Genomic DNA, 21,125 nt, shown 5'->3' on the forward strand with positions numbered 1-21,125 from the left:
GGGAGTGAGAGCAAAGAGGCTTAGGAAGAGAAAAGCCATCCTGGGTGGGGAGAGGATGAGCTGCCTAAAGGATGGGTCAAAACAGATAATGGCAGCCTGGGGAAGGTGAAGCAATCACAAGAGTGGACATAGGCAGGGAGTGGACCAAGTGAAGGGAAATAACAACCCATCTGGGACGAGACTGGGAGGAGGAGAGAGGTTGGAGAAAAGAGGAAAGATGGCCTGAGTCCAGGTATCCTCACACGGGGAACCTCTGAGCAGTGACTCACAGTCTCTCATACAGGAGACTTGCTGCACAGTCCCTGGGTTGTACAATTACTTGGAATCATCAAGTAGCTTAGCAAATTAAGAAGTATAAAATATTAAGCGTAAAGTCAGCTATTGTAGCTAATTTTATATGATTAATGTTATAATAGTCACTTTTCAGCCCTATGGCATCCATCTTTTCATTGACTACTCACAGGCTTGTTAAGTCATTCTGTTTTTCTTCTCCTGTAAAGTCCTGTGGTCTCCTATCTTTACGTCACTTTCCGAGGAACTGGGGCCTGCCTTCACCTCACCTCATATTAATTTGACTAAGTGGTCAGTGACTTTAGCATGAGGAGAGTGAGTTTACCAGATACCAGAACCTTCTACCTTACCAAAATCTTAGAAAATGGTACTTCTGCCTTTGAAGAACTATTTAAAAGGGTGGTGAGATACTATACAGCAACACTCCAGAAAAATAGATGTCATAAACATTATGTTCAGTTGTGACAAGTCTCCAAACTCAGCACAGTTCAGTGGACAGGCAGCCTCTCCTTCTCCCTCAGTTTCAGTTTCCTTAGTCACAGAATGACGGTGGGGCAAGGATGGGAGTAGTCATTGTTCTAAATAAGAAATGGCTCATAAATTTCTTCTTGCGTCTTGGAAGGGATTCTGAGACTGAATCACAGCTAAGCGGGAAAGTGCTAATATGGCTCAGTGGGAATAATAGCAATTTTTTGAGTATTCTGTGAAAGTCACTGTTCTAAATGATTTACATGGATTACCTCATTGTTATTATATTTTATAAAGATAATCATAGAGAGCCTTGATTGGTGGTATGTGCCATGATCTTGAGAAAGGTAAGAGGCAGCATAGGGGTCATGAATTTTGACTTCTGTATCAAATAATCTCTAAATTCTCTTATTTTTTCTTTGACTACTCTAATAACGTATGAGTGATTCTAGCAGTGAACTGCTTTAGGTCACTGTCCTAACAGGTATTCCTTTTTGCCACTTCCGGTCCTCATCATCCTTCTCTCCAGGATCCTAAGAACTTCTGCTTAAATTCATTGAAACAGTCATGGACTCTATGGCAATTTTCACACTGCTGACCCAGTGGAGATGATGAAACTTGTCTTGCTTTGTCTGCGACCTTATGTGGGTGCTCGGTCAAACATACTATACTTTTTCAGAAATTCACTGTTTTTACAGTGCTGCCAGAGACCATGATTGGTAACTATCTGCTCTGTAGCATGTTACCAGTAGCGATGTCCATCTTTCTTAAATTTCCTTCTGGCACATGCTGAGGCTTATGACCATAGATTATAGGTCAACTCTATCCATAGCACTAGGAAGATGCTGGGAAAAAGCAGGTAATTTTCCTCCTAAATTCATAACCTTTATGTGTGTTTCCAGAGTCATTAAGGTTTTAAGATGATGATTACTATCTAACCAAACCTCTTTGGTAATATATTTTTTGTCTCCAGTGCTTTAGTGTATGTACTAATAATAACTTAAAAGGTATGTAGAATGCATAGTTTACACAATTCTTTTATATAATTAGCTTATTCTGACTTTCATTCTCACAATAGGTAAAGTAGGTATTATTTTCTCTATCAGCCCAGGAAGAAATGAAGTCTTAGAAAATTCAAGTGATCCTGACACACAGTTGGAATGAAGCAGGACTAGAATTGGCATCTAGATCCTTTGACTGGAGACCCACAGAATTTACAAGAGCCAGAAGTTGGTGAAAACTCAGAAGAAACTGAGTAAGGGGATGCACAGCTAGCTTTACTGTAGATTACCTTCATCACTTGCTCTGAATAGGATTCTGGAAGCCTGGGTTCAGAGGAAGGTCATGGGCATAAAGCTATAATTACTGAGTGAAACAGCTGTTGAAATGAGCCACAAAGGTTTTGGCTTCCTCCTCTCTTTCAGAATCCTGTACATTAGTGGTTTCCAATCCATGTCCTGCGGAGTCTTTGAGTTTGTGAAGATTCCTCAGGGTTAACATGACAGCATGGTGGAACATCTCCACAGTGCCATACTCATCTGCTTTAGATATTGGGCATCTGCATGAGATTTAATATGAAGGAAAAACATTCTGCTACTTAGGAAAAATCTTTTAAAATCATCATTATACAAGACTATTTGACCTCTTGCCCATTTAGTTCTCTAGGACATCTGGATAATTTTCAGCTGAGGGATTTGCTACTAAAAGAGATAAATCATGACCTAAAGTGACACAGAAGGAGCTAGAGTAATAATCAGGCTTAAGACATAGAATTAGAAGCCACAGGGACATGGTCATCCAAGGTCAGAAGAGGTGGCCCACCAAGGCCGTGTTGGTGGGAACTCTGAGCTAAGCAAGACCACATCAGCGAAGGTGTGCGGTGTAAATAGAAACTGAAAAAATGGATGTAGGGGATCAAATGCCAGGATTTTCTTATATCTACACCAGAGTTCTACTAGTTTCTAGTGATCCAGGTTGGGCTTCACTCCCGGGCCTCGATGCACAAAGTTCGACTGGAAACACCACCAACCACGTTGAATATAATTGGGTCTTGTCTTCCAAGCATTTTACATCTACCTGTCACTTTTATAAATGTGTAAAGTCAGCATTGAACCCTCTCATCTGGCTACAGTGGCTGAACTCCATAAATTCTACTAGAAAGCCTGGCTCATTTCAGGTCAGGATCTCGGATCGGGTAAATAATTGAGAATAAAAATGGATATAGATTGAAATTTAATATAAAACTGACTAACTTTAATCATAAGCCAACATCATCACCATCCTGAACCTGTTATAGAAAGTGAACAAACAATTTTTTTCACTGTAAAGGAAAAATCAGAGATCTTGTCAGAAATCATTTTTGGGATTCTGAAATAAAGACATTTCGGAGGCATGAAAACAAAATCATGACAAGACCAGCAATGTAATGAAATGCTATCCTTTCCTTGACCCTTGTAATATAGAAACGATAGCTGATATACAACATTATCTCGGAGAAGATGAAAGACTTTGGAAAGTTTAACCCTGAATATCCTTGGCCTGGGGTTGAATATTGAGGTGCAGCGCCAGCCTGTCCGTGAGTTGTGCACGTTAGTTCCTGAGTACTACAACCACTCAGCTTAAGTCATCGCCCTGGTAATTACACCTCCCCACGGCAGAGCCCCAAACTCACTGTTATATTAGGCAATTGTGGCAACCCAGTAACCTGATAGCAGCACATTATGTAGTTATGTGGGAACTCTGGTTTCTGGAACAGATTGAGATTCCCAAGCTCTGGTCTTGTGCTGTTTGGGCGTGTCTTTCACGAAACATTCTTTATGTAGAAAACAGACTAAAACACTAACACTGTCTTTGGGATTTTTTTTCAATAGCAGCATAAAACTGACCCATTTCTTTCAAAAAGTTCATGCCAAAAAGGAGAAAAGTTGCTGAAAACAATAAATAATTCCCTTCTCTGTCTGACATTTGTCACCTGGCTTGTTGAAATACTGTCTTTTTGGATAAGTTAGATTTTTTTTTTTTTGAAATACTTTCCTTTTGGATAAGTTAGATTTCTTGTAAATTAAAATTTAGTAAAATAATTCTTTCATTGATGTTAGAGGTATCTTAAAGAATCCACTGAACTTGATAGGAAGCCAAAGTATAACATTTAATAGATGTTATAACAAAGTATAAGATTTAATAAATGAAAATGGGTAGTGAAAAGTAATGTCGGTTTAGATCCCAGTTTTCATACTTGTAATAAGAAGCAAATTCCCTGTGCCTCATTATCTACCCTTTACAAAAGCTGAAGTTGAGAAAATAGGAAAGAAAGGAGAAGTAGAGCATCTTCATTATTCATCCTGAGAGACTTGTGTTAGATACTTAGAAAGAGAAGAAAAAGAAATTGGTTGTCACATCCCAGAGACAGCAACACTGTCAATTTGGGCTTTACAAGCTGTATTCCCATGTTCTCAGAGTGAGGATTCAGATGATATGTGGGAAATGGACTTCACTTGTCAGATATCCTTAAAGATTACTTCTAAAGCCCACGTTGAGGGAGTTGGAAAACATGGTTTACTATGACCAAGTGAAAGTGGGAGCTTGGGGAAGAGGAGAAAAGGAGAGTGGAGAGACAGAGACAAAGACAAGTGCTGAGAGAACTAGGATAGGAGGGGAAGAAATGAGAAAAACTTATGAGATTTTATTATATCTCTCCTGGATATCTGAAGGACAATTTTAGGCGGGATTTGAAACATGAGACATGCAATCTGAGTAAAGAGAATTTCGGACAATACATTTCATATTTATGTCAACAATTTGGCTTGGTCTCACACATGAGTAAGTGCCAGGTCCCTAGCATAGTGGTCAAGACCCCCCTTGGCCCGCTTCCCTCGGTAACCCCCTTGTCAAGTGTAATTGTGCCTGTGCGCTGGATGTGTGCAGGCGACCCATTTACAGGCTATCAAACTCTAAGGACAGGTAAGCTGGCCCACTTGTGGCAAGTGTCCCATGGCCACTCCCTTTAAAATGAACTGGGGATGCCTTATCTTAGGAGCTTCCACAGGTAAGATTTTAAAGTTTGGGAACCGTCACTTTAGAATTACTTGCCAACAGCTTTCACATAAAAAATAATTTCCAGAGGAAAGGAGAGTGATCACTTAGGTATCCAAATTTTTACTAGAGGAATTTTCCAAATTCATCTTATAGTAAAGGATATTATCTTTTTCTGATATTAGCTGTACTTTTTAAATGTCTGTTTTAAAATCAGCAGCTCAATATTTATATTTTTAAGCAACTCCAGTGCACTGCCATGTTTAGAGCTGTAAACTCTATCCTCATCCCCACTGTTTCCCAAAAGACTTATCCTTCAGCAGGAAGGAGCAGACCCCAGGAGCCACAGAAATTCTAAGTGGTGCTGCCTGACAATGTCCCATTGGACCAGAGTGGACTCTGATTAAAGACAGCTCAACCATAGGCAGACTGGTGACCTATGGCTGGTAAAAAAGAAAAAGAAAAAAAGAGGAACTGGTCCTATTTAATTTTTTTCTTGAAATTTTCAGACTTAGGAAACTGAGATATTGACTTTGTAGCTGTAAGAAGGTCATGACTGGGGGGGGGGGGGGCTGGGGTGGCCATCATGGGACATGTGTTAAATGAGAAGAGAAGAGAACAGATGTGGAGAAAGGGAAGGGGAAGAGAGAGAAAGGAGAGGAGGACCCCTTTACAAAGAGTGGTTTTTGTTCCCAGCAACATTCCAGGCCCCATGAATTCTTGTGGTACTTAATTTCTTGTTTTTGAATTCCTGTGACTCTTCTCTGTTTCCTAATCATCACACCTCCGTAACACCACTCCCAACAACTCCCCTTAAACTTCTACCATCTGTGTAAGCGGGCTTGCCTGGCTCTCTATTCCTTCCAACCATGAAGATAAATGTCTGAAAAATACATCTCTCAAATTCCATCTGAGATTATCTTTAAAGCTACCAAACCAAGAAAAATATAAAGTGCCAAAAAAGAAGAAAGGAAATATAAGTGAGAAAGAAGGACATAATTACAAACTAGATGTAAGATATCCTACCAAAATATAACTAAATTTGTTAAATTTAAGCTCTTAAAGTTATGATTTAAATTAAGAAATGTACAGCCTGAAAAAAAAAAGGAAGAATGAAAGAGGACAATGCAGTGAGTAGAACAGGAAAAGATTGATATTTTTAAAAAGAGCGAATAGCAAAAAAAAAAAAAAAAAAAATTAAAAAGAAAAAAAACGAGAGAACTCCAATATTTTCTTTGAGAGGAGAAATGCCAAAAGGGGATACCTACTGTGCGCCAGTTGCTTTACACACATTATCTTGTTGGATTCTCACAACCAGCTCTATTTTACAGGAGTGCAAACAATTTAAAATCGTGGAGTAACCTGCCAAAGTTGGAAAGCAAAATAATAATAATAATAATAATTCTATGTCTGGCTGGCCCCAAAGATGATGCTCTGAAGGAACACTCTGAAGGAAAAATGTGTTTGTCTGAACAATGTCCAGTCAGGCAACCGTCAGAAAAGGTTCATGGCATCAAAAAGAAGTGCCCTGAGAGAGGGCGATCTTCAGCAGGTTTTCCCACCTGAAAGTCTCAGCATCAAAAAGCTGAGGATTCTATTCTTGTTTGCAATTGTTGGGACTTTCCTTACAGCTGGCTCTTTTACAAAACAAATCCTGTCTGAGACACGATTACTAAGTGAGACATCTGTGGAGTGGGACTTGCGTGTAGCCTCATCTGAGGTCAGTATTGAGCAAACGAGATCAGGAACATCTTGTAAAAAGTCTTGGTGATATTTACCAGAGGAGAAGACTGCCAATGAGAATAGCAGAGCCACAGTGGTGGGTAACTTATACTGCCCAGATGGGAACATTCTCGGGTGGCGCTGTCCTCGCTTTCCAGGCATTTGGAAGGAAGGAGTTTATCTGGCACAATTAGCAAAACAATTCAGCTACAGCGTTTGAAACACAGATACCTGTGATTTTATTATAGCTGGCCCAGGGGGCTTTGAAGCTCAAAGCAATTTTTTAACCTCATTTCACAAAATGATGACAAGGGAGCACATTGAGAGCAGGAAGGCAGAAGTGCATATGCTAAATTCCATACTGCGAACTCAAGTCCAGCAAAAATCAGGACCTGGGAATCTTAACTCCAGGTGAGGGTTTTGCACTAGGTGCCCTTGTTTACAACACCCAAGGGGTCTTATATCATCTTTTCCTTATTCATTAGTTGGCAGTGTGCGTGTGCGTGTGCACGTGCATATACGCGCGTGCATGCATCTAAGATATTGAAGACGCTTTGCTAAGTGCTAGAAAATTTAAAGGCACAATCTTAGCCCCTGAGGGCTGATATTATGTGCAGCAGTCCTCCATTGTGGGACTGGGAAATACTACATCTAAATTCTCCATTGTAGAGTGGGAAAATAGAAAAGATTTTATGTATATTTATGTATATTTATAGGAAGAAAATGACGTTGGTCTGGAGGAGTCAAAGAATGCTTTATAGGGCAGGCAAAGAATGAGTAGATGTTTCATAGGAAGAAAAAAAGGAGATTCCACATAATAGGAACAGTCTATGCATGGCTCTGAAAATAAGAAAGAGCAGGCATGTTTGAAAAATAACTAATAACTCTGTATGCTGGATTATTGGGCTAAGATTAGAAAAGTTATCGAGTGTCAAATCATGAAAATGTGTGCCAATGTAAGGTTAGAATTAATGCTGTAGATGTTACAGTTCTACAAACAGGTTTGAAAAAGGGGAGTGACAGGATTATATTTTAGCTTTAAAAAACAGTTACGACTCAAATTATACATGGAAAATTAAAAATAAGCCTGAGTGAGGGAATTAATAAAGGCGTAAACTCCAAACACAAGAAGTGCTATAGAGAAGACATCAGACAAGAATTGTCAACTGCATTTTGGAGGAGGGGAAGCCGAAAGAAAGGAGTAGCTGACTGAGCATAGTAGAGAAAGTTAATAAATCCTAAAAGCCTAATAAAACCTAAGAAAAGGAAGCCAAGAAGAAGCAAGATGAGTAGCTCTTAAGAACTTTAGAAAGGTCAGGAATTTATGGTCCCTGTGCTTATAAAGACGATGGAAATGGGTGGAACAAAAAACCCCAAAGAATTTGTTGAAAGTTTGCAAAAGTTCTAGACCTTTCCCTATGCCCCACTGCCAGGTGACTATCTCTCCTGTGTCCTGGCAGAAAGCATGACCTTAGCTCTCTGGAGATGCTCAACAAGCAGGGTTCTTGACTCAGTGATACCAGGGGGCTAGACAAAAATGAGATTAAGTGAAAGTCCATATTCTGAAGGGCGAGACTTGGAAACCTTTCCTTAGCTCCAGGAGTGTACTCCGAAAGGAGACTGGCAAGTTCTTCTTTGGAGAAAGTGCTCAGCCCTAATAGAAAACTCCTACCCATGCTGATAATACTGACTCTACCAATATATAGAGGTCACCCAGTGAAATGCTTAGGTCCCACTTCATCACTTGACAGAGAAGCTCACCACTCAGTAAGTTCTACCCATGTACAAAGGGCTTCCAATCAACTCTTTATTCTTTGACACCCAAATGTAAACTGGCAGCCAAGTTCTCCAGTCATATGAGGAAACCCTTTCATATGAAAAATTAAAAAAGCCAAAGCAACTATGAATAAATGGGAAAAGATAAACCATGGAGAAAAAAGAGGCAGTGCAAGAGAAGAAAACTGAAAAAGAACTTTCATTAATTAAGTTATTGGATCCATAAAACAATGGCATGTAATAGAAAGAGAATGATAAACAAGAAAAATCTTTTCAAAATTACAAATATAAAAGTCAAAATAATTTTTAAATCAATAAAATAATTGGAAGATAAAGTTGAGAAAATCTTCCAGAAAGTGGTATACAAACATAATGATGAAAAATAAAAAAGTAAAATACTGACACCAAGGCATCTATTGTGACATGTCTGAGCATGAGGGATAAAGAGAAAATCCTAAAAACTTCTATAGAGAAGTATATAAAGAATCACAACAGCTGTAGATCTCTTAAAAATAACACTGGATGCTGAAAGACAAAGGAGAAATGACTTCAAAATTCCAAAGAAAATAATTACTTTCTACCTGTTATTAGAACAGAGGTATTGCCGCATATGTGAAGTGTGGTAGACATTACTTACACTCACCAATATCTGTTTCTCCCTTTCTTCTTAGCACAGAAGACTATCCAGGGCCACGTATTCTGATCAAGTGACTATGAACAGAAGTGACATGTTTCACTTCCCTGCCAAAACATTAAAAAGAGAAGAATGAACTCCATGATTTCTGAAGAGGCTTCATGTTGAGATGGCAGAGCCTCAAGGTTGAAGTGATTTTTGGATTACTGAGTGATCACAGGAAAGACAGCTATCCTAGAGAGTTACCTGCCCTCCAGCAGACTTGTTTGAGACAGAAAAGATTTGATAAGTAAACCATAAGATGTGAGGCTTATTGGTTACTGCAGCATTGTCTAGCCTAACCTAATACACAACCTATCAAAAATATTTTTAAGTATAATAATTTTTGTCATGATTTTAAATACCGATTGTACAATTTAAATGTGCTTTTAAAAAATACGTCCTGTTAAAGGAAGTGTGATGCCCTTAAAACAAGGTACCCTGTACCTAAGAAGGCCTATTCCCGCAATATCTGCAGGCTTATTAGAGCCACCAATGTGAAAAAATAGCTACTGTGTTAGTTAATGTGCTAAGAGTAACAAGTAACTAAAAAACTCAACTCAAAGTGACTTAAGGAATTTAAAAAAGAGAATTTATTCATGCACCTAAAATACTCAGAGATAGAGAGATTCCAGACAAAGCTGCATCAAGGCTGTCACCAAGTACCCAATTCCCTTTTGTTGCTTTCTGCTACACATGCCACAGCGTTGGCTCCATCCTAAGGCTGGCACCTCTCTTGGTTTTAAGATGGCTGCCACACTCTGCTGGGGCTAATGCTGCCTCATTCAAGTCTGCTGGGAAAAAATGAGCATCTTCGATAATTCTCAACAAAAGTCTCAAATTTGTTTGCATTGGACAAGCTTAGGTCACATGCCTACCATTGAACCAATCATTGGCCAGGAGATGAAATGCAGAAGAACACCAAGTAGGCCCAGACTTCCCAGAGCCACACTGATGCTTAAATGGAAAGCAAGAGCTTTGGGGAGAGGAGGAGAGGAAACAGTTGGAGAAACAACTATCAAGGTCTCCAAAGGTACTTAAAAAGAGAAGAAGCTCAGAATGTGTTCGCAGTTGCAAATAGGCCATCTTGTATTGCTACCTCAAAATTTACCTATTTTTAAAATGCCTGTTGAAACTTGAAGTGAGAAAGTCAAAAAGAGCAGGATATTTGGAAGGGCAAATAAGGACTTTTCCATGATAAGCCATATATAGGAAATAGCATATCTCTCCTACTAGAATAAAAACTAGGATAATGTAATGCTACAATGAAACAAGCTTTAGATTTTTTGACTAGATCTAGTGGTCTCATAATAATAGATGAACCCTAAGAAAGTCCCTAAATCAAATAAAGTCTGGAGAAAAACCTTACCATTTCAAGCTGTAACTTAAATGTAGTTATGGTACAATCAAAAGAATTTGTTCAAAATGTCAAAAGATGTAGGGCTGGCTCCTCCTGAGAGTCCTAGATTAAGTTGTTTATATTAAAAAAGGGATAGTAACATCCACCTGAGATTTCTGGGTTAAGTTGTTTATATTAAAAAAGGGATAGTAACGTCCACCTTACATAGTGGTCACAGGATTAAAACAAGTATTATTTGTTTTAAGTACATATATATGAGAAGAATATGAATAACTCTTTAAGACTGAAAAAGCTACCTAAGTGCATAATTTAAGATCTTTCTCTATTTTGATATCGTAGGAAGTTTGATAAATGTTATACTTAGCTATAAGTAGATGGCACTTAAAATGTAGAATTGTATTCTGGGAAACATGGCAGGGTGAGAGATGTCCTCAGATCTCTCCTCTTGAAACAACAATAAGCTGAACATCTAAAGCTCAGCAAAAAACACCCAAACTGCACACCAGCGCTTCTGAGCGAGAGATCTGCACATAAGAGCTACCACAGGTCAGAACCCTGGGGGTCGGGCAGTGGGCTGGGAGAAATAAAGAAGCTGCCTCTCACAGTCTCTGGAGCTCCCTGAAAGAGGAAGGGGAGGGGAGAAGGAGCAGCGACTTTCCTGAACAGCCCTGCCTGGGAGTGCTGTGAGCTCCATGCAGCTGGCAGCAGGGCCCAGTCTTCAGAGCAGAAAGCAGAGAAGCAAGACAGGACCGCACAGAAACAACAATTGATTTTTACCAGCCGTGGTTGCAAAACCAAGGCTGAGCTGCAGCCCGCAACTCCCAACCCAGAGGTCCCCTAGCCCCATACCCTCCGAGACCGAACACCGTGGAACCCCAGGGGAATCTGAGCAAATACTGCCTAGACTGTTGCTGACACTGACAGGGACTGAAACTGAGGGTAATGAACGTGAATAAATATCTACAAGAAGACAAAAAAGACATTATTAAGGCTTTATATAAAGTAGAGATCCAAGAGGCTTATATGCCACCTACTGGAAACCAAAAGAATAGTGCTTTCTCTGCAGCAGGCTAAAGAGAGACCTTTATATAATAAATCTTCTTTCTGGAAAAACAGCAGAATACACTTTCATTAATGCCCAGGCAGAGAAATAGTCTATTAAACACCATGAACAACCAAGGTGACAAGGCATCTCAGAAAGAAAGAGAAAAATCTCCAGAAAATAAGCTTATAGACATAAAAAATATGCGACTTAAATGACAAAGAATTCAGGATGGTACTCTGAAAAAACTCAGTGAGTTCCAAAATGAGTCATATCAACAATTTCGGGAATTGAAAAAAACAACTAGATGAGCAGAGCAAGGAGATTGAAACCCTCAAAAAGAACCAAATAGAACTTCTGGAGATAAAAAACACACTGCAAGAGATGAAAAATGAAATAGCAAGCTTGGGAAATAGAGTCGACCAAATGGAGGAAAGGATCAGTGATATCAAAGACAAATCTAGAAATAAATCAGAAAGAAGAAGAGAGAAACCGAAGAATGAAAAATAATGAAAGAGAAATACAAGAACTTGCTGATATCATCAAGAGAGGAAACATAAGAATAATCAGCATTACCAAAGGCAAGGAAAAGGAGCAGGAACTAGAAAGCATTTTCAGACAAATAGCAGACGAGAATTTCCCAAATCTAAGGAATGAGCTGGAGCTTGAAATTCAAGTCAATAGAACACCCAATTACCACAACCCAAAAAGGTCTTCACCAAGACACATTGTATTAAAATTATCGAAAATCAATGTCAAAGACAGAATTCTCAGGTCAGCCAGAGAAAAGAAAATGGTAACTTACAGAGGAAAACCCATTCGACCATCGTTGGACTTCTCAGGGCAAACCTTACAAGCCAGAAAGGAATGGAATCAAATATTTAAACTATTAAGTGAAAGGAACTACCAGCCTAGAATAATGTATTCAGCTAAGCTCTCCTTTAGATGTGAAGGAGAAATTAAGACGTTTCCAGACATACAAAAATTGAGGGAATTCTCCACTATGAGGCCTGCACTACAGGAAATACTGAAAGGGGTCAGCTCACCTAAAACAAAATGACCAAAAAAAAAGAAAATACATGATCAGGAGTAAAGTAACTATCAGGCAAATAGAAGCAGAGGAGTGCAACCCTTACTAAGAACAGGGCATTATAAGCTTAAATAATAAGAAGAGAATTGCTATAGATAGTAATGAACATTCAGCACACATAGGGACAAATTGAGACAACAATGACTGAAAAAGGGAGGATTCAAAGATCCAGATTCTCAAAGGGGGATGGAGATAAGGCACATGCAGAAGAAAATGAACAACTGTATGTATATATATATACACACATACATATATGTATATACATATAACTATCTTTTTCATATTCGTAATGGTAACCACACACCAAAGATTCAGAACTGAAGTATATAACATAGAACAAGAAGAACCAGAAGAAAAACCCACAAAAGCCAACCAAAATAAAGAAAACAGAAACACAAGGACAAAGAAGCAATGGAAACAACAAATTACCAGAAAGCAAAAGATAAAATGGATATAGGAAGACCTCATATTTCAATAATCGCCCTAAATGTTAATGGACTGAACTCACCAATAAAAAGGCACAGAGTTGCAGAATGGATCAAAAAACAAAACCCAACCATATGCTGCCTCCAGGAGACACATCTCAGTTCCAAAGACAAATATAGACTCAAAGCAAAAGGGTGGAAAATGATATTTCAAGCAAATGGCATTCAGAGAAAAGCAGGAGTAGCGGTACTAATATCAGACAAAAGAGACTTCAAATAAAAAAGGTAATGAAAGATACTGAAGGACACTTCATAATGATAAAGGGGATCATTCACCAAGAAGATATAACACTTATTAATATCCATGCTCCCAATCAAAGAGCCTCAAAATGTGTAAAGCAATTACTAATAGAACTAAAGAGAGAAACAGACCAAAACAATATCGTGGTAGAGGACCTAAATACCCCAACTGTTTGATATGGACAGATCATCAAAACAGAAAATCGATAAGGAAATAACATCCTTAAATGACACATTAGACCAATTGGACATAATTGACATTTACAGAGCCTCCCATCCCAAAACAGCTGCTTATACATTCTTCTCTAGTGCACATGGAACATTCTCAAGAATTGACCACATACAGGGACACAGAGATAGCCTCATCAGATGTAAGAGGGTTGAAATCATACCAACCATATTCTCTGATCATAATGCTTTGAAACTAGAGATCAGCTGCAAAAAGAAATCAGCAAGAACCCCAAATACATGGAGATTAAACAACATGCTACTGAAGAATAACTGGGTCAGGGAAGAAATAAAAAGAGAGATTAAGAGATACATAGAAACGAATGATAATGATAGTACAACATAAAACTTTTGGGACATGGCAAAAGCAGTCATAAAAGTTCATATCATTACAGGCCTACCTCCAAAAATAAGAACAAGACCAAATAAACAAGCTAACGCTTCATCTTAAAAAACTAGAAAAGGAAGAACAAATGAAGCCTAAATTCAACAGAAGGAAAGAAATCATCAAAATTAGAGCAGAAATAAATGAAATTGAAAACAAAACAAAATGATAGAAAAAATAAATGCAACAAAGAGCTAGTTCTTTGAAAAGGTTAATAAAATTGACAAATGCCTCACTAAAGAAAAAAGAGAAAGGACACAAATAAACAAAATCAAGGATGAAAGAAGAGAAATTACAACTGACATCGCAGAAATACAAAGGATCATACAAGAATACTATGAAAAAGTATATAACACCAAATTTAATAACCTAGAAGAAATGAACCAGTACTTAGAAAAATACAACCTTCCTAGACTGAATCAAGAAGATCTGGAAAAATCTAAATAGACCGATCAGCAGTATGGAAATTGAAACAATCATCAGAAACTTACCAAAAAGTAAAAGTCCTGGACCAGAAGCCTTCACCAGTGAATTCTATCAAACATTCAAAGAAGATTTAATATCTATTCTTCTCAAACTCTTCCAAAAATCAAAGAGGAAGTAATACTTCCCAACTCATTTTATGAGGCCAATATTACTCTGATACAAAAACCTGGTAAAGATAACACACACACAAAAAACTACAGACCAATATCTTTCATGAACACAGATACAAAAATCCTAAATAAGATACTAGCGAACCGAATACAGCAACATATTAAAAAGATTATACACCACGATCAAGTGGGCTTCTTCCCAGGGGCACGGGGATGGTTCAACATATGCAAAACGATTCAAGTGATACACCACATAAAAGAATTAAAAAATAAAAATCATATGATCATATCAATAGATGTAGAAAAAAGCCTTCGAAAAGATACAGCATCCATTTATGATCAAAGCACTTAACAAAATTGGTATAGAAGGAAAATACCTTAATATAATAAAAGCCATATATGACAAGCCCTCAGCCAACATTATACTTAATGGCGAAAAACTAAAAACCTTCCCTCTAAGATCAGTAACAAGGCAAGTCTGTCCACTATCGCCATTGTTATTCAATATAACGTTGGAGGTCCTAACAAGTGCAATCAGGCAAGAGAAAGACATAAAAGGCATCCAAATAGGAAACGAAGAAGTCAAACTGTCACTGTTTGAGGATGACATGATTCTCTATATAGAAAACCCTAAAGACTCCACAAGAACACTACTAGAAACAATAAGCAAATACAGTAAAGTTTCTGGATACAAAATCAATGTTCAAAAATCCATAGCATTCCTACACCCTAATAATGAAATATCAGAAAAAGAAGTAGAAAAAATAATTCCTTTCGCAATTGCAACAAAAAGAATAAAATACCTAAGAATAAATTTAACAAAACATGTGAAGGACCTATATAATGAAAACTACAAGACCCTATTAAAAGAAATCGAAGAAGATAAAAAGAAATTCCATGTTCTTGGATTGGAAGAATCAATATAGTTAAAATGACCATATTACCTAAAGCATTATACAGATTTAATGCAATCCCCAGCAAAATCCCATCAGTATTTTTTAAAGAAATAGAACAAAAAATCATTAGATTTGTATGGAAGCACAAAAGACTCCAAATTGCCAAAGCCATCCTGAGAAAAAAGAATGAGGCTGGAGGCACCACTCTGCTCGACTTCAAATTATACTACAAAGTGACAATAATCAAAACAGCATGGTATTGGCAGCAAAACGGACACACGGACCAGTGGAACAGAATCAAGAATCCAGAAGTAAATCCATGGGCAAATAATTTTTTACAAAAAAGCCAAAAACATACAATGGAGAAAGGAAAGCCTCTTTAATAAATGGTTCTGGGAAAACTGGAAAGCCACCTGCAAAAGAATGAAACTATACTGTTGTCTATCACCACACACCAAAATTAACTCAAAAAGGATTAAGGATCTGAATATAAGACCGGAATCAATAAAATGCATAGAAGAAAACATAGGAACTAAATTCAAGGACCTTGGACTTAAAGAGAATTTTATGAATTTGACCTCAAAGGCAAGAGAAGTAAAAGCTAAAATAAATGAATGGGACTACATCAAACTGAAAAGCTTCTGCTCAGCAAAAGAAACCATCAACAAGGTAAAGAGTCAACCATCCAAATGGGAAAATATATTTGCAACCAATGCCTCCGATAAAGGCCTAACATCCAAAATATACAAAGAACTCATACAACTCAATAACAACAAAAAAACAAATGATCCAATCAAAAAATGGGCAGAGGACCTGAACAGACACTTCTCCCTAGAGGACATACAAATGGCCAAAAAATATATGAAAAGATGCTCAACATCGCTAGCTATTAGGGAAATGCAAATCCAAACCACAGTGAGATACCATCTTACACCTGTTAGAATAGCTATAATCATCAACAGGACAAGTAATAACAAATGCTGGGGAGGATGCAGAGAAAAAGGAACCCTCATGCACTGCTGGTGGGACAGCAAATTGGTACAGCCTCTACAGAAAACAGTATGGAGTTTCCTCAAAAAACTAAGAATTGATCTACTATATGATCTAGTAATCCCTCTACTGAGTATTTACCCCAAAGACTTGAAAATCTATATCCGAAAAGATATTTGTACACCGATGTTCATAGCAGCATTATTCACAGTGGCCAGGACATGGAAGCAACCGATGTGTCCTACGATAGATGATTGGCTAAGGAAGCTGTGGTACATATATACAATGGAATATTACTCAGCTGTAAGAAGAGATGAAATACTTCTATCTGCGACAACATGGATGGACCTCGAGATAATCATGCTAAGCGAAATAAGCCAGACTGACAAAGTAGAAAATCACATGATATCACTTATATGTGGGATATAAACCTAAAAGCAACAAATGAACAGGACAAACAAACAGAGACTCATGGACATGGACAATGGATGGGTGGGTTACCAGAGGGCAGGGGGTGCAGGAGGAGGGGGTAGGTAGACAACGAAAAGGGGGTCAAATATAAGAGGGTAGGGGGAAAGTGAAGTGAGTAAAGGGGATCAAATATATGGTAGCTGAAGGAAACTGGACTTTGGATGGTAAACACACAATAGAATATACAGATATCAAATTATAATGTACACCTGAAAATTATATAATTGTAATAACCAATGTTACCTCCAATAAACTTAATAAAAATAAATAAATAAAATGTAGAATTGTATAATTGAGGTGAAAATTATACAACCTTTGACTCCTTTATCACTTCTGGGGCGTGCCTACCTCTGTGGACACCGACATGCGATTTCAAGGGGCACCATTGCCTCTACTGGAATTGCAACCCTAGTCTGGAGGAAATAAATCACATTTATAATGCTGGCCTTGAAAACTCAAATCAGTGGGTGATGGTAAATGTCACACAGTAAAAGAAAAACAGAAGAATTCCATAATTTCAACAAACATGAAAAAAAAAACTTTTCTGGTGTGCATCTGAGTTCAAGAGAGACTGAGTGATCATTTTAAAATGTTTGAATTTTGTCATTTTTATTCTGTTCACATTACTTTGGTTAATATGTTTGTTGTAAATACTGCAACTGAATATTTGATGATCACTCTTGTTGTTTAGGTTGAACTGCTGCCACAGTAGAACCATAGTACTTAATTTGCTCTACTCTTAATCAGATTATTTATATTAATCATATGATCCTTTAACTCATTGGCATTAAAATTGCTAAACAGTCTTAAATATGATAAGACTGTTCTATGAGTATAGATTGTGTTTATCACTAGTCAATGCTTCACAAAATACTGAGGATATTTAAGAGTAGTTTTTTAAAAGGAAAGAAAAAATGGCAAGTGAATATATTTCATTTTGCCCAATATCTCATTGTATTCTCTCTTAAATGGGAAAATAAATTATTTTTAAATTATCTAGAGGAAAAATATCCTCTAGATTAATAAATGTTCTAAAATAATTTTAAGATATTTTTTCTACCTGTTACAAACATGAAGAATTTATAACCAGTAATTTCATTGATTTTTGTATTTGTTTTAAGGTGGCAGAACTAACTACAAAGCAAATTTAAGATGTATTTCCAGGTGCTTTGGTGACACAAATTTGACCCCCAAAACTCAATTCTTTGTAAAGTTCTAATCAGGCAAATATAACAGATGATATAAAAATGGCCAAAATTTGCAAGGACATAATTGTCTGGCTTCGTAATAAAGATAATGATAGTACAGCCTATTAAACGCTTATAAGGGACTAGGCCCTGTGCTAGGCATTTTGCAAAACAGGATTTATTTACTCTTCCAGAAAAGTAACGTAAGCAGTATAATTTCTCCCTTTTTACCAGAAGAGGATACTGAAGCACAGAGGCTATTTAGCTTGCCCAAATCTGCAATTAGTAAGTGGTGGAGGTAATATTTGAACCCAGACAGTTAGAATTCAAGGCCCATACCCACAACTACTCTACAATAGATTTAATTTATGGATTTTATTCTGGGTTTTCATCTTCATTATTTGAAAGGTGTTTCTTTAAAACAGGCTGGTTTTTAAATTTTAAAATACTTTTCATTTTTTATGCCTTATTATAACTATATTAAAAAGTGAAAAAGGTGATAAATCAATTTCTAGTATTACTGTACTTCATTTTTATCCCTATAAAAGGAAGACAATAAAATAGTGTTTTGGACTACAGTAGAAGAAAGCATATGTGTGTGGTATGAATGGAATAAATCTTGATAATACTATTAAATCTCTCTCGATTCAATTTAGAAAAGAAGCAATACCTAATGACAATAAACAGTGGAGGGAAGTTTGATGACAAGTTTAAGACAATCTTAAATTAAATTTATAACTCTGTGTTTCAGATCTTTAGAGAAAAAGTATTCCAGATCAAGATGATGAATGGGTCTTTTAAGTCCTCAATTTTGTCTTTGTTACTGCCTATCATAGATTCTTTATTAAAACAATATTTCTAGACTAAAGATAAAAAACAGAGACCTGCTAGATAGTAGTATTTTTATCAAATTCTATCTAGTTCATATATTTAGAAAATTTTTGTTAGCTAGGACTTTTAGAAAATTGCCAGAATTACTGCTATGTAATTCTAAAAATTCATTCTATGACATCTTCAAATCAACCCAATCTACTTTCTTCATGTTGAATTTAGTTCTCAACATTTCAAGATAAATATTTAGTAGTTGTCAGTCTTTAAAAGCAAGATATGTTCAACGTGGTTTTCATTCTCACAATTTCTACATTATTACAAAACAAAAGATAAACCAAAAGAGAGTGAAAATGCCATCAAATAGCCACCCCTAAAAAAGTGAGGAGGGGAACCCTAAGTTGAGACTTTTAATTTTGGTGGTTCTTATGTTATAGAATCTATCTGACAACCATTTAGATCTGGCTACATAAAGATTAGGCAACAAAGGTATTTCTTCTCTTCTTTTACTTGGAATAGCAATACCAAGCTCTGCCACATAATGTGTGTTAGTTTGAAAATATATTTTTTAAAATATTAGTTTTTTAGACAGAATACAGTAAATAAAAGCCCAATGTCTTTGTATAACTGGGCCAATTTGAGGACTTACGTAAATTTAGTTGCAGCAAAATGTTCACTAAGTGTTCATTGGTTTAATAATTTTAGTAACTAAGTAAAAAAAATTCTATTCCTATTTTTTATTTATGATGTTTGGGGAATAAATGTGCTGATAATTCTTTCACAATTCTAACATGTATGCAACAGGACCCTTTTTAAGGTTGGGACCCTATGAAGTACTGAAGCAAGCATTCACTTCTCTCACACTTGAGGTCACAAATTTTTGCAAGTCAAAAATGTTGAGCATGCCAAAAACATCATGCCGCACACTACCAAATAAAAGAACACTGTTATTCTTACAAGGAAAGGTTTGACAAGACAGGAAATAGGCAGGGTCAGAGAAGTTTACTTAATACTGAGACTTATTTAACCATCGTGAAGCCAAAATACAATGACAGTTAAAAAAAAAATAAGCAAATAGCTGTTATACAAAACAAAACCCCAGGATACACGGTCTCTATGGAACTGATTATTAGATTTTTAGCAAATACAGGAAGTGGATAGCCCCAGGGAACCCTCACAAAATTTCTAGACATCTTCCACATTTACTTCTGTCACATGCCTTTCAATGAGATAATGTAGATTAAAACAGTTTTAATTTGTGGGCAGAAATATGAACAAAGAAAAATTGGCCTTAAAATGCTGCAAAGTAGCTTCATTAAAGGGCAATTATCGTAAAAATTGCCTTCTCCTAAAAATGGGAAGGAAGAAGAAAATGGAAGATAGGAAAAATCTAGCTGTTCATTACAATTTTCCATTTTTTGTTTAAACACAGCAGGAGGGCAAAGCTGCTGGCTTCTTTTCATCCTTGCAAATGCCAGGAGGGATTATGCAAACCCCACAACCACTCAAATCTTACTTAAAGTTATAATCATTGTTCTCATGTAATGACTTTTGCTTGCTTTCACTCAAATATTACTGCCTTTTTTTTTCCCACCAGTTTGGAAACTCTTGGAGCCGTTGATTCATAACTGCAGATAAACCTTTAAAAAAAAAAAAAATCTATGTACTCAAAAGTAAACATCAAGTGACATCTAGTGGATGTCTGGATATTTTTTCTAAGGCCTCTAAATAACAATATTCTCCATAATATATTATCTTAATATTGCTTATAACTTTTGTTGCTCAGATAAAGTCTCTGTTTTTACCTAAAACAGAAAGACAGATTATCAAATGAAATAGTTGTCATTTCTTTTCTCAAGAAAAAAAAAAATTATCTTCCATTAGCATATAAATAACCATTCTCAAGATAAAACATTCTGGAAATAACTCACCTGTAACTCATGCAAAAAAGTCATAGTATATACATCATGGGACATAGCTGGGCAATTATCAACTATGTAGATGGTTCTTAAGAGAAGATATTTCAAGGACCAAATATCTCTTTATCTATAAATTTAAAGAGAATTATTAATTTGCTAAATCTATATTTAGTCCAACTATTGTTCCTATTTTCTGTTGTATTTTTGGATTTGGTTTTGTTTTTTTCTTGAGAATGATGTGGGAAAACTATGCAAGTATCTAGGTCCATTTTCTATCACTTTTAGTAATGTTTGCTGGTTCCTCACAAGTTATTAAAGAACAGCGACACTCAGGGCTACACAGAAAGCAGTTGAAAACTTAATTGGGATTGGGATTGCTTAACAACTCTCCAGCAATTTCATATGTCTGAAAGGCTTTGTGGAGAATAAATGCCTTTGCATTGATG

The 21,125-nt window shown here is 36.7% G+C and overlaps 1 protein-coding gene across 3 annotated transcripts in view; it reads right to left on the reverse strand.

The window, feature by feature from the left end:
* DUT (deoxyuridine triphosphatase) overlaps positions 1-21,125 on the reverse strand; it is a 78,740-nt gene that overhangs the window by 37,025 nt on the left and 20,590 nt on the right. The window contains exon 8 of one of the 3 annotated variants that reach the window (XM_039888202.1): positions 19,762-20,400. The exons of the other annotated variants lie outside the window; for them this stretch is intronic. The gene's annotated coding sequence lies outside the window, so the exon portion shown is untranslated. Of the gene's footprint in view, positions 1-19,761; positions 20,401-21,125 lie in introns of those variants that run through there. 3 annotated transcript variants of the gene reach the window in all.

This window comes from Pteropus medius, unplaced genomic scaffold, assembly GCF_902729225.1.
Source record: "Pteropus medius unplaced genomic scaffold, Ma_sr-lr_union100, whole genome shotgun sequence".
NCBI lineage: Eukaryota > Metazoa > Chordata > Mammalia > Chiroptera > Pteropodidae > Pteropus > Pteropus medius.